The sequence below is a fragment of the Rattus norvegicus genome, chromosome 17 (genome assembly GCF_036323735.1).
Source record: "Rattus norvegicus strain BN/NHsdMcwi chromosome 17, GRCr8, whole genome shotgun sequence".
In the NCBI taxonomy this organism is placed as follows: Eukaryota; Metazoa; Chordata; class Mammalia; order Rodentia; family Muridae; genus Rattus; species Rattus norvegicus.
Genome location: NC_086035.1, coordinates 71,497,435 through 71,508,650, shown reverse-complemented (window position 1 = coordinate 71,508,650; position 11,216 = coordinate 71,497,435). Strand labels below are relative to the sequence as shown.

At 43.3% G+C, this 11,216-nt stretch overlaps 1 protein-coding gene and 1 long non-coding RNA gene across 7 annotated transcripts in view; one reads left to right on the top strand and one right to left on the bottom strand.

The window, feature by feature from the left end:
• Positions 1-3,995, bottom strand: part of Tasor2 (transcription activation suppressor family member 2) — a 55,223-nt gene extending 51,228 nt beyond the window's left edge. For 3 of the 6 annotated variants that reach the window (XM_006254223.5, XM_039096362.2, XM_039096361.2), the window contains exon 1: positions 3,562-3,995. The gene's annotated coding sequence lies outside the window, so the exon portion shown is untranslated. 6 annotated transcript variants of the gene reach the window in all.
• LOC134482597 (uncharacterized) lies at positions 3,172-10,267 on the top strand. Its single transcript, XR_010058963.1, has 2 exons — positions 3,172-3,300; positions 9,802-10,267. It is a non-coding gene; the product is annotated as an uncharacterized LOC134482597 (long non-coding RNA).
• Positions 10,268-11,216: the final 949 nt, after the last annotated feature.

Sequence of the window (11,216 nt, the reverse complement as noted above, 5' to 3'; positions counted from 1 at the left end):
AAGTAAAAAATAAACATACTTTTCATTGATAAGATTAATATAAATGATAAACTAGAGGTAAGATAAATCAAAACCAGGGGGGTTGGGGATTAAGCTCAGTGGTAGAGCGTTTGCCTAGCAAGCACAAGGCCCTGGGTTCGGTCCCCAGCTCCGAAAAAAAAAAAAAAAAAAAAAGATAAATCAAAACCAGTTGGGCAGTAATAAGAAATAGTCAGGGGCTGGGGATTTAGCTCAGTGGTAGAGCGCTTACCTAGGAAGCGCAAGGCCCTGGGTTCGGTCCCCAGCTCCGAAAAAAAAGAACCAAAAAAAAAAAAAAAAAGAAAAAAAAAAGAAATAGTCAATATTAAAATTAAAAGATGTAAAATAGTAAGGCATTTAAATAGTAAGGGCACCTATAATAACTCTGACAAATACTAAGACAAAGTCCTAAAAAACATTCAGCAGAGTCCTAGAAAAATCTAAATTAACAAAAATGACACTCTTAAGATATAAGTAATATATATTACTATGTATAACTATTAGTATTAATGTATTATATATAACAATTAAATATATAACATTAATATATGTGTGTGTACACACACACTCATTATTTGGAAAAATCTATGCAATTTAGGGAACTAGTATTTTCCAAATGACTAATAAATGAATGAAAGCCCTCTGAAGTACAAGCTCAATAAATGGAAATTATTATCAAAACTGATGAATACCCCAAAAAACCACGACTATGAGAAAATATTAAAATGTACCTCCTTTTCCAACCACTTAGCCAATACCAGACAATTTTGTCATATACTTCAACTAAAACAATCTGTACGACAAAGTGCAGAAGTACTTGAACAATTAAAGGTGACATGAAGGCTATTTGCAAAAACATCATACAATGTTACTTTTATCACTAATATTTTTTGGAAGGTAAAAAGCTACTTTTCATCAAAAATATTATTTAAGCCAAGATGTAACTGGTCTAGTTTTGAAACATACTAATAACTATTTTTGAAAGTAATCAATTTAACATCTAATGTAGTATTTATCAATAGATGTAACTGGAGTAATGCAGTATTTTTACAACTGTAGAAGAACTGGCTGGGGATGTAGACTAGTGCTTGTCGCTTGTTTAGAATATACAGCCCTGTCTCAATCACCAGCATGGCACAAATGCAGCATGGCAGTGTGTCTGTAATTCCAGCATTTTAGAGGAGTTATCAGAAGATCAAGAGTTCAATTCCAGCCTTTGCTACCATATCAAGTTCAAGGGTAGCCTGGGTTACAATTAAAAAAAAAATGTGGACAAAGACACATGCTGTTAATATAAATTTTGGAACACAAAACAAAATGTGAATATAAAGTATGACTCTCTAAGTTCAAGACTGATCAAGATATTTTAATGAAATAAGGATCACGGTGAAAGTTCAAGCGAGATTTTCCTTCTAGAAAACACACAATCTATTTCTAAGGTTCCTGTAATGCTCATTAACAATGTGCACAAATAGCCAAATAGCCTGCTTGCTTTTTTTGTAAACACATTTTCACACACAATAAAGATATATTCTTGGAAGGAAAAAATAAAGTCTTTTCGTAAATGAATATAAATGCAATGAATAAGCTATATAACGCAAACACAAATATCCCAATGTGGTTTTCTATAGAGATTGAGATGATTTATCTGGAAGAACAAAGAAGAATCCTGAGCTTTCCCTGGTCTCCCCCACCCAAAAGAAAGTACCAATGTATATCATAAAGCTACCATAACTAAAACAGTATGGTAATTGTAAATAGGTCAAAGCAGAGTGTTCAGACCCAATATCATAAACAAGGGATACTGGGCTGTCCCAAATGTTTTCCTTTCTTATTCACTAGGAAAGATTAAAAATTAAAATGATTTTTCAATTATTAGATGAGTTAAAATGTTTAGAAAACATTGTTACCATCCGGTGCGGCCTTGGAGAGTAATGAAAACCAAATCTGAGGGGAATTAAATTTTAAAAGTAAAATCATCCCAGGGCTTTTAACAAACTGCCTAGCATTATCATAAAAATTTGATTCTACAAACAGTTATCATCAGCAACTAAACCCTGTTTATAACAGCTGCAGGTGAAAAACACAGCTCTGAAGAATTGTTATGGACTGGAGAGATGGCTCAGCGGTTAAGAGCACTGACTGCTCTTCCAGAGGTCCTGAGTTCAAATCACAGCAACCACATGGTGGCTCACAACCATCTGTAATAGAATCTGATGCCCTCTTCTGGTGTGTCTGACGGTAACTACAGTGTACTCAAATAAATAAAGTAAATACATCTTTGAAAAACATTTTATATATATGTATAAGAATTTTTATAAGAAAAATCTTAAAAATGTCCACTGACAAGATACGACGGATAAACATGTCCAACATATTTGTGCTAAACGGATATGCTACAGGTAACAAATAGTACCAGGCAAGTTTCCTGGCGGTTTTCAAATTTCAATGTATTTAAGCAAATGTTTACAGACTAGAAGAGATGCCATTTATGTTTATTTGAAAGATTGTAGGAAACGAACTGACAACACACTTCCAACATCATCGTCCTTAATAGTAATTACTGAGAAATACTCAGTTACCTTTTATTTTTTCTATCTTGGGCTCTCTAGGTATTGATGTACACTGATAACACTGAACTATCCTTTACCAAACCATTTTCCAGTACGAGAGTATTCGCTTACACTATCAGGTGTATGTGCTTTGTCCTAAACCTCTTCGGTAGGCTTTCCAACAATCTCAGATTCTACACTCTGACATATTCACCCCGCCTTCCTTTTGCTCCTCTGAGGGCGGACACTGTTGAGTCCCCAGGTGCTTTTGTATTATACAGGTTTAGGAAAGACTTTGATTGACTTCCCGTTCTAAGTTTCCCTTCAGAAAGAGTACAGTAGAGAGTAGCTTAAAGTAAGGCGCATCAACCGAGACTTAAGAGACCCGAGAACTTTCAAACCAACTCCAGTTTTCAAAGTTAAGCCACGTTTTCCTACCAAGTGCCCGCCGGCTCGCCTCTAACCAACGCCGGGACCAGCCTACTGCAACATTCCTTCAACGTGGCTGCAGCCCGCTGCTCTCTTCCATATGGGGAAGGCCCATTGTACGTAATAAAGAAGGGTAAACCTTGTCATGCGTTGCCTTGGATTCTACGGAATCCAGAAACCCGACCTGAGGGTTTCCCCAAAACCCCTCTGGGGGAGGAGGAGCTAGGCCAACCCCAAACCAAGGCAACGCTTCAGTGCAGAGCCGATCACCTCCCTTGGGCATGGAGCTGCCCTGTGACAGGTGACACAAACAAAACGCGCCCGGCTTTCTGCCTCAGAGTGCAGACACCCATTCCCACGCCCTCCACAGGCTCGGTGGAGACCCTGTCTAACCTTACCCTCCTCTCCAGGTCGGAGCATGGGGGCCCCGCGTCCCGGGCGACCGAGGCGTCTGCCCAGTGGCCCCGCGCGTCGCCCTGCCCGCCCGCCCACCAGCCCTCAATCACCACGCGTGCCCCGCTCTTCCTCACCCCGGACGCCCCGACCCCTGAGGGAGCGTTACCTGTCCCCGGCGAGGCAGCCTTCCCTGAGGAGCTGAGCTCACAGCTCAGTGTCCTTCCCATGCTTTAACAGCCCGTCCCTTTCTCCTCCTGGCCCCTCGTCCTGCCGCGTCTCCGGACCTCGCCTCACGAACCCGGGTGTTCCCCGGCCGCGCGCGCACGCTCCGGTCCCTCACTCAGTCTCACGGGCGAGAAGCGGCTTCAGAAACCAGCCAGGCGCTGGGAACGCGTCCGCCCTCCGGCACCCCCCCGGCACCAGTAACCGGAAGTGAAACCTCGTGGACCGTGAGAGAGGGAGGGGGCTCAGAAGACAGAAAGTGAAAACTAAAGCTCCGTGGGTCGCGTCACGGGAGCCAATCACGGGGAGCGCGCCAAGGCGCAGGCGCGACCGCCGCCGGCGTCCACGTTGCTCTTGCTTTTTCTTTTATGCGCAGGCGCGCGGGAGGGGCAAAGCTCGCTCTGGATTGGACGACCGAGCTTTCCCTGGCTTCTCGCGAGATGTAGGCAGCCGGATATAGAAGGCGTGAGCAGGAAGTGAGGCTCCTCAGCCGGAACCTCCTCCAGTGTATTGTGGGTTGCTCATGGCCGCTTTCCGGCTCTTTCTGTATTAGGTGCTATCAGGGCGAGATTGTACAGAGACGCTTCCATCTTGTTTCATTGCTGAGGCCATTTTAGGTTGAACTAGAAATGATTTCCTTGATGAAAAATTACCCAACTATTTTAGGTCTTTAGGCCAAGATGTCACAGCTAACATAATTTCTGTCAAACTGCTTGCTTTTGAACCTCCCCTTGTAGCTAAAGCGCCTAGGTACAGTCCGGAGTAAAAAAACTGAGTTGGCTGGAGTAAAGACAATCAACTAGCTATAAATTGAAGGTCATCTCCAGTGACTCTGGTAATGCAGGTTGGTCTAGCCCAACTGGAAGATGTCACTACTGTTTGAATTTGCTGAATGTTAAATCCATACAAAACTTAAGTTCATTGTGGGAGTTCCCCAGGCGGATTTGAAGTTTATCATCTACGTGAAGAGCGTTGGGGTCACCGTAATTAACAATTCAAGTCTTATCCTTACTACAGATAAGTACCGAGGAGAGAAATTCAACAGTACCAAGGACCTTGAGCTGTGAGTTGAAATTTTGTTACCCAGAGATAAGATTTCATCATTAAACGGGCTAGTATACATGTGGCAAATTCTGTATTAAAATCTGAGATCGTGGTCATGAGCAAGGAAAAGAAGGACCCTACTCATCACTGAGTTCATTGTACAGGTGCATTAAATTATAAGGTGCCACAGTTATTTCAGGTAATAACGTGTGAAAAATGAATGAAATGCTAGTAAATGGAGTTGGAGGCGGGAGACTGGAACAGAAGGAAAACACCAAAGATTTAACAAAAATGGGATGTTGGATATCAAAATCCAAAGATGAAAGTGACCAAATGAACTTTGGAGGTCAAGTGCAAAGCACCTCACCGGTGAAAATGTGTTCAAGATTTCAGTAAGACTGCTATGAAAGTGAAAAAAGAACAAGGAATATTCACACACTACCCAAGGGCTAAGAAGGGTCAGGAGAATGCCTACCAACTAAGAGTTCTACATCTTCGCCTGAAGGCTGTTAGCAGATACTGGCTTCCAGGCAGCTAGGATGAGGGTCTTGAAGCCCTCACCCACAGTGACACACTTACAACAGGAGTAGTGTCATTCCCTGAGCCAAGCATGTACAAACCATCACATTCGACTTCCTGGCCTCCATAGGCTTGTTCAAATATATGAATTTATGGGGACCATACTTAAACATACCCCAATGCAAAATACATTTATTCCAATTTAAAAAGACCCCCATGTTCTATAGCAGTCTCAACAATGTTAAAAGTACAAAGTGCAAAGTCTCCTTTGAGATTCAGCCAATCATGTAACTGTAATCCCCAAAGCAAGACAGGAAACCAGCTGGGCAAACTCCATGCCTGATGTCAAAGCAGTTTTCAGATCTCCAACTCCCTTTATGTCTTTGTTGACTGCAACAAACTTCTTTCTCTAGGGCTGGTTCCACTCCCTGTTAGCAGTTTTCCTCAACAGATAAGCCACAGCTCTTGCATCTCAAACTTCAATGTTACAGCTTTTTGTTTCAATGTCTGGATCCACACATGATCTTCTGGGCTCCTCCAAAGGGCTGAAGTCACTTCTCCAGTTCTGCCCTCTGTAGCACTCTAAGCTCAGGCTGATCCACTCCACTGCCACTGCTGTTCTTGGTGATCATCCCATGGCACTGGCATCTCAAATATGCTGGGGTCTTCTGCTGCTGCTAGGCTTCACCAATAGCCTCTCATAGGCTCCCTTCATGGTGCCAAGCCTCAATTGCTTTGCATGACTCCTTCAGTCCTGGGACATCAACTCTTAACTGCGGCTGTACTTTCACCAATGGCCTTCCATAGCCTCTCACAGTGCTAAGCCTCAGCTGTTCTTCATCACCCCTTGATGCTTCAAAACCAGTACCACCTGAGTGACTCTTAAACATTATCACGTACACCTGATGCAGGCCATTACCTCAGGGTCATTATTCCCTTAATTCAATTTAGTATCCTTGAACACAGGATTCTGCTCCATTTCACTTCCTGGTGCCCCTTTAATACTGGAACCATATGTTTTATATTTTCCTTTTACAGCTTGCTTAAAATGCTCTTCATGAGACTTAACCAGAGAACAAAATCTATGACAGCTGTTTCTGAGACTTCCTTTGTCAATGCAATTAATTTGAGTCTCTTCACCTTAGCCTCAGGCAGATGCTTTAGACAAGAGCAAAAGTTGACACACATTCTTCACCAAAATACCACAAAACAGTCTCTAGGCCACACATTGAAATTCTCTACTGCCCCAACCTGTGGGGGTGGGGGGTGAGGGGGTTCAGAGGAGACCTGGGGAGGGGGCGAAAGAATGGGGGACAGGAGGCACAAAGAAGGAGAGCAAGTCCATTGTCTGATCAAGCTCTCAAACTTTAAAAAGACAATCAGGAAGGCCCATGCAGGGTCCAAGACTAATTTATCACTGTCACCACCCTTCCTGTAGCCATAAACCATTAATTGCAAGTATAAACTGGTAAGAACAGACAGCTGGAGACAGAGGCTGTAAAAGTGGTAAGAGCAGATAACTGGCTAGATTTCCCGAAGACAAAAGGCTGTAAAAGTTTGCCTGAGAAAATTCCTGAGACAGAGCTTGCTTGGCTCCTGGCACTCCACTGAAACCTCTTGGGCCAGGTCTGCACAATTCAAATCACTCTCAGTAACAAAGTCTTCCATATTCCTACTAGGATAGCCCATTAAGCCCCATTTAAAGCATTCCAACACTTTACAAATCCAAAGTCCAAAAATCCACATTTTTCCAAACAAAAGTATGGTCAGTCTATCACAGCAATATCCCACTCCTGGTACCAATTTCTTCTTCTTCTTCTTCTTCTTCTTCTTCTTCTTCTTCTTCTTCTTCTTCTTCTTCTTCTTCTTCTTCTTCTTCTTCTTCTTCTTCTTCTTCTTCCTCCCCCTCCTCCTCCTCCTCCTCCTCCCCCTCCTCCTCCTCCTCCTCCCCCTCCTCTTCTTCTTCTTCCTCTTCTTCTTCCTTATCAATTTATTAATTATTTTTTCCATCTTTTTTTTTTCGGAGCTGGGGACCGAACCCAGGGCCTTGCGCTTGCTAGGCAAGCGCTCTACCACTGAGCTAAATCCCCAACCCCTTTTTCCATCTTTATTAACTTGAGTATTTCTTATTTACATTTCAATTTTATTCCCCTTCCCGGTTTCCGGGCAAACATCCCCTCCCCCTTCCCCTTCCTTATGGGTGTTCCCCTCCCAACCCTCCCCCCATTGCCGCCCTCCCCCCACCAGTCTAGTTCACTGGGGGTTCAGTCTTAGCAGGACCCAGGGCTTCCCCTTCCACTGGTGCTCTTACTAGGATATTCATTGCTGCCTATGAGGTCAGAGTCCAGGGTCAGTCCATGTATAGTCTTTAGTTAGTGGCTTAGTCCCTGGTTGCTTGGCATTGTTGTACATATGGGGTCTCGAGCCCCTTCAAGCTCTTCCAGTTCTTTCTCTGATTCCTTCAATAGGGGACCTATTCTCAGTTCAGTGGTTTGCTGCTGGTATTCGCCTCTGTATTTGCTGTATTCTGGCTGTGTCTCTCAGGAGCGATCTACATCCGGCTCCTGTCGGTCTGCACTTCTTTGCTTCATCCATCTTGTCTAATTGGGTGGCTGTATATGTATGGGCCACATGTGGGGCAGGCTCTGAATGGGTGTTCCTTCAGTCTCTGTTTTAATCTTTGCCTCTCTCTTCCCTCCCAAGGGTATTCTTGTTCCCCTTTTAAAGAAAGAGTGAAGCATTCGCATTTTGGTCATCCTTCTTGAGTTTCATGTGTTCTGTGCATCTAGGGTAATTCAAGCATTTGGGCTAATAGCCACTTATCAATGAGTGCCTACCATGTGTTCTGTGATTGTGTTACCTCACTCAGGATGATATTTTCCAGTTGCCTCCATTTGCCTATGAATTTCATAAAGTCATTGTTTTTGATAGCTGAGTAATATTCCATTGTGTAGATGTACCACATTTTCTGTATCCATTCCTCTGTTGAAGGGCATCTGGGTTCTTTCCAGTTTCTGGTTATTATAAATAAGGCTGCTGTGAACATAGTGGAGCATGTGTCTTTGTTATATGTTGGGGCATCTTTTGGGTATATGCCCAAGAGAGGTATAGCTGGGTCCTCAGGTAGTTCAATGTCCAATTTTCTGAGGAACCTCCAGACTGATTTCCAGAATGGTTGTACCAGTCTGCAATCCCACCAACAATGGAGGGGAGTGTTCCTCTTTCTCCGCATCCTCGCCAGCATCTGCTGTCACCTGAGTTTTTGATCTTAGCCATTCTCACTGGTGTGAGGTGAAATCTCAGGGTTGTTTTGATTTGCATTTCCCTTATGACTAAAGATGTTGAACATTTCTTTAGGTGTTTCTCAGCCATTCGGCATTCCCCAGCTATGAATTATTTGTTTAGCTCTGAACCCCATTTTTTAATAGGGGTATTTGCCTCCCTACAGTCTAACTTCTTGAGTTCTTTGTATATTTTGGATATAAGGTCTCTATCTGTTGTAGGATTGGTAAAGATCTTTTCCCAATTGGTTGGTTCTCATTTTGTCCTAACAACAGTGTCCTTTGCCTTACAGAAGCTTTGCAGTTTTATGAAGATCCCATTTGTCGATTCTTGTTCTTAGAGCATAAGCCATTGGTGTTTTGTTCAGAAAATTTTCTCCAGTGCCCATGTGTTCAAGATGCTTCCCCACTTTTTCTTCTATTAGTTTGAGTGTATCTGGTTTGATGTGGAGGTCCTTGATCCACTTGGACTTAAGCTTTGTACAGGGTGATAAGCATGGATCGATCTGCATTCTTCTACATACTGACCTCCAGTTGAACCAGCACCATTTGCTGAAAATGCTATCTTTTTTCCATTGGATGGTTTTGGCTGGTACCAACTTCTATCTTAGGGTTTTACTGATGTGAACAGACACCATGACCAAGGCAACTCTTATAAGGACTACATTTAATTGGGGCTGGTTTACAGGTTCAGAGGTTCAGTCCCTTATCAAGTCGGTAACATGGCAGCATCCAGGCAGGCATGGAGGAACTGAGAGTTCTACACCTTTATCTGAAGGCTAACAGCAGAATACTGGCTTCCAAGCAGCTAGGATGAGAGTCTTAAAGCCCATGTCTACAATGGCACACCTACTCCAAGGCCACACCCACTCCAACAGAGCAACACCTTCTAATAGTGCCACTCCCTGAGCCAAGCATGTACAAACCATCACACACCAATCCCGAAGCAACTCATAAAATAAAGCATTCGTATAGTTGAGGTCTTGATTGTGGTTCCATTATCATCAAGGCAGGGCAGATACTGGACCAGTAACAGAGAGCTATGTCATGATGTTAGGCAGAGAGAGAGGGGGGAGAGGGCTAGTTTAAACTTCAAAACCCACCCCCAGTGACATGTCATTCCACCTCTACCAAGACCGTGCCAGACTCCACACTGGTAATAACCAATACTTCTCTAGTTGGATTTAAGGCTTTCTTAATAAGATAATGGTCATGCCTGGTACTAAAAACCTAGCCAACTACCCAGGGCTGGTGATGTCATGGATCTTGAAGAACTGTAACTACCTCTACACCAGCCTAATCACTAACTATATTCTAAACCTTTATTCATATACCCACAGATAACTCTAGTCCTCATCTCACACCAGGGAGACTTTTCTGTGTGACTGACAGAGACCATTACAGAAGACCACAACCAATCAAAATGCAGAGTTGTGAAGCCCAGTGTCAATGGATTCCTCTACAATACAACTCCAGCTCCTAAGACTTGGGCAACATTGTGGAAGAGTGGATGGAAAGACCGTAGGGCTAACACGAAAGGAGAGAATCCCAGGAGGCCTCAATTGTACAGAAAGGCCTACAGGCAACGAAGGAGGACTGAAATCAGAAGATAAAAGTTTTCCCCTGGAAAGGGCACACCAATTGGTTATCCAGTACTAAAAATGGTCGTCCCTGAGAACATACAAGTAAAATACGAAGAAGGATGGATGTACTTAGGCATTTAGGAGTGTGTGTGTGTGTGTGTGTGTGTGTGTGTGTGTGTGTAAAACAACAGCTCATGAAAGAACAGGCAATGAATTTGAAAAAGAACAAGGAGAAGAATAGGGGAGGGGTTGAGAGGAGGAAAGGGAAGGGGGAAATTATATAATGATATTAATCTCCAAAAAGTAAACAAAATAGTTTTCTAAAAAAGAAAATAGTCAGCTGGGCATGGTGGTGCCTTGAAATGCAGCACTTGGAAGGCAGTGGCAGGTGAATCTCTGTGAGTTCGAGGCCAATCTGGTCTACATAGTGAATTTCTCCACAGCCAGGGCTACACACACACACAGAAATCCTGTCTCAAAAGGAGAGAGGTGGGGATGGGGAGAGGGTGGGTGGGGCACACAAAAGAAAGCCTCCTGGGGGTCTGTAGGACCCAGATTCTATTTCAAGCATCCACATGGTGAGTTCCAGCTTATAACTCCAGTTCTAAGGAATCTGATGCCCCCCTTTGATTTCCAAGGACACCAGGCACACAGTGGTTCATAGCCGTATGTGCAGGCAAAACATATATACATTTTTCAACTAAGGCCTCCTGTTGAGTCCAAGAAGTGACTACAACAAAATAAAGCAGCGTGTCAACAAAAAATTTAGCTCAGTAGCAAACATATGGCTGATGTGTAATTATCACATTATTGGAAAGTAACAGAGTAGACAGTAAAAACTATAGCGTAAGAATCAGTCCCTTCCAGAGAATGGATTGCTCGTTTTTTTTTTTTTTTTTTTCCCTATTAAGAAAGAACAGCTTATTGTTGACTCAGTCACGTGTTTAGTCGCCACTCTTTTGCAGATCTATAACGAAAAGGAGCAGGCTGGACAAAGAAAAGTGCAAAAACCCTGTGGCTCAAGGAGAAAGGGGCAGCAGGAAATGTCTGGTTGGAGCGAAGCCCTGAGATCATGGAGACAAAAGTTTAAAGAAAACCCTGATTCTAAACCAAATAGAGTGGTGACTTCAAGGCGAAACCACACCTGGCTAAGCTCCCAAACCCGGAAAGGA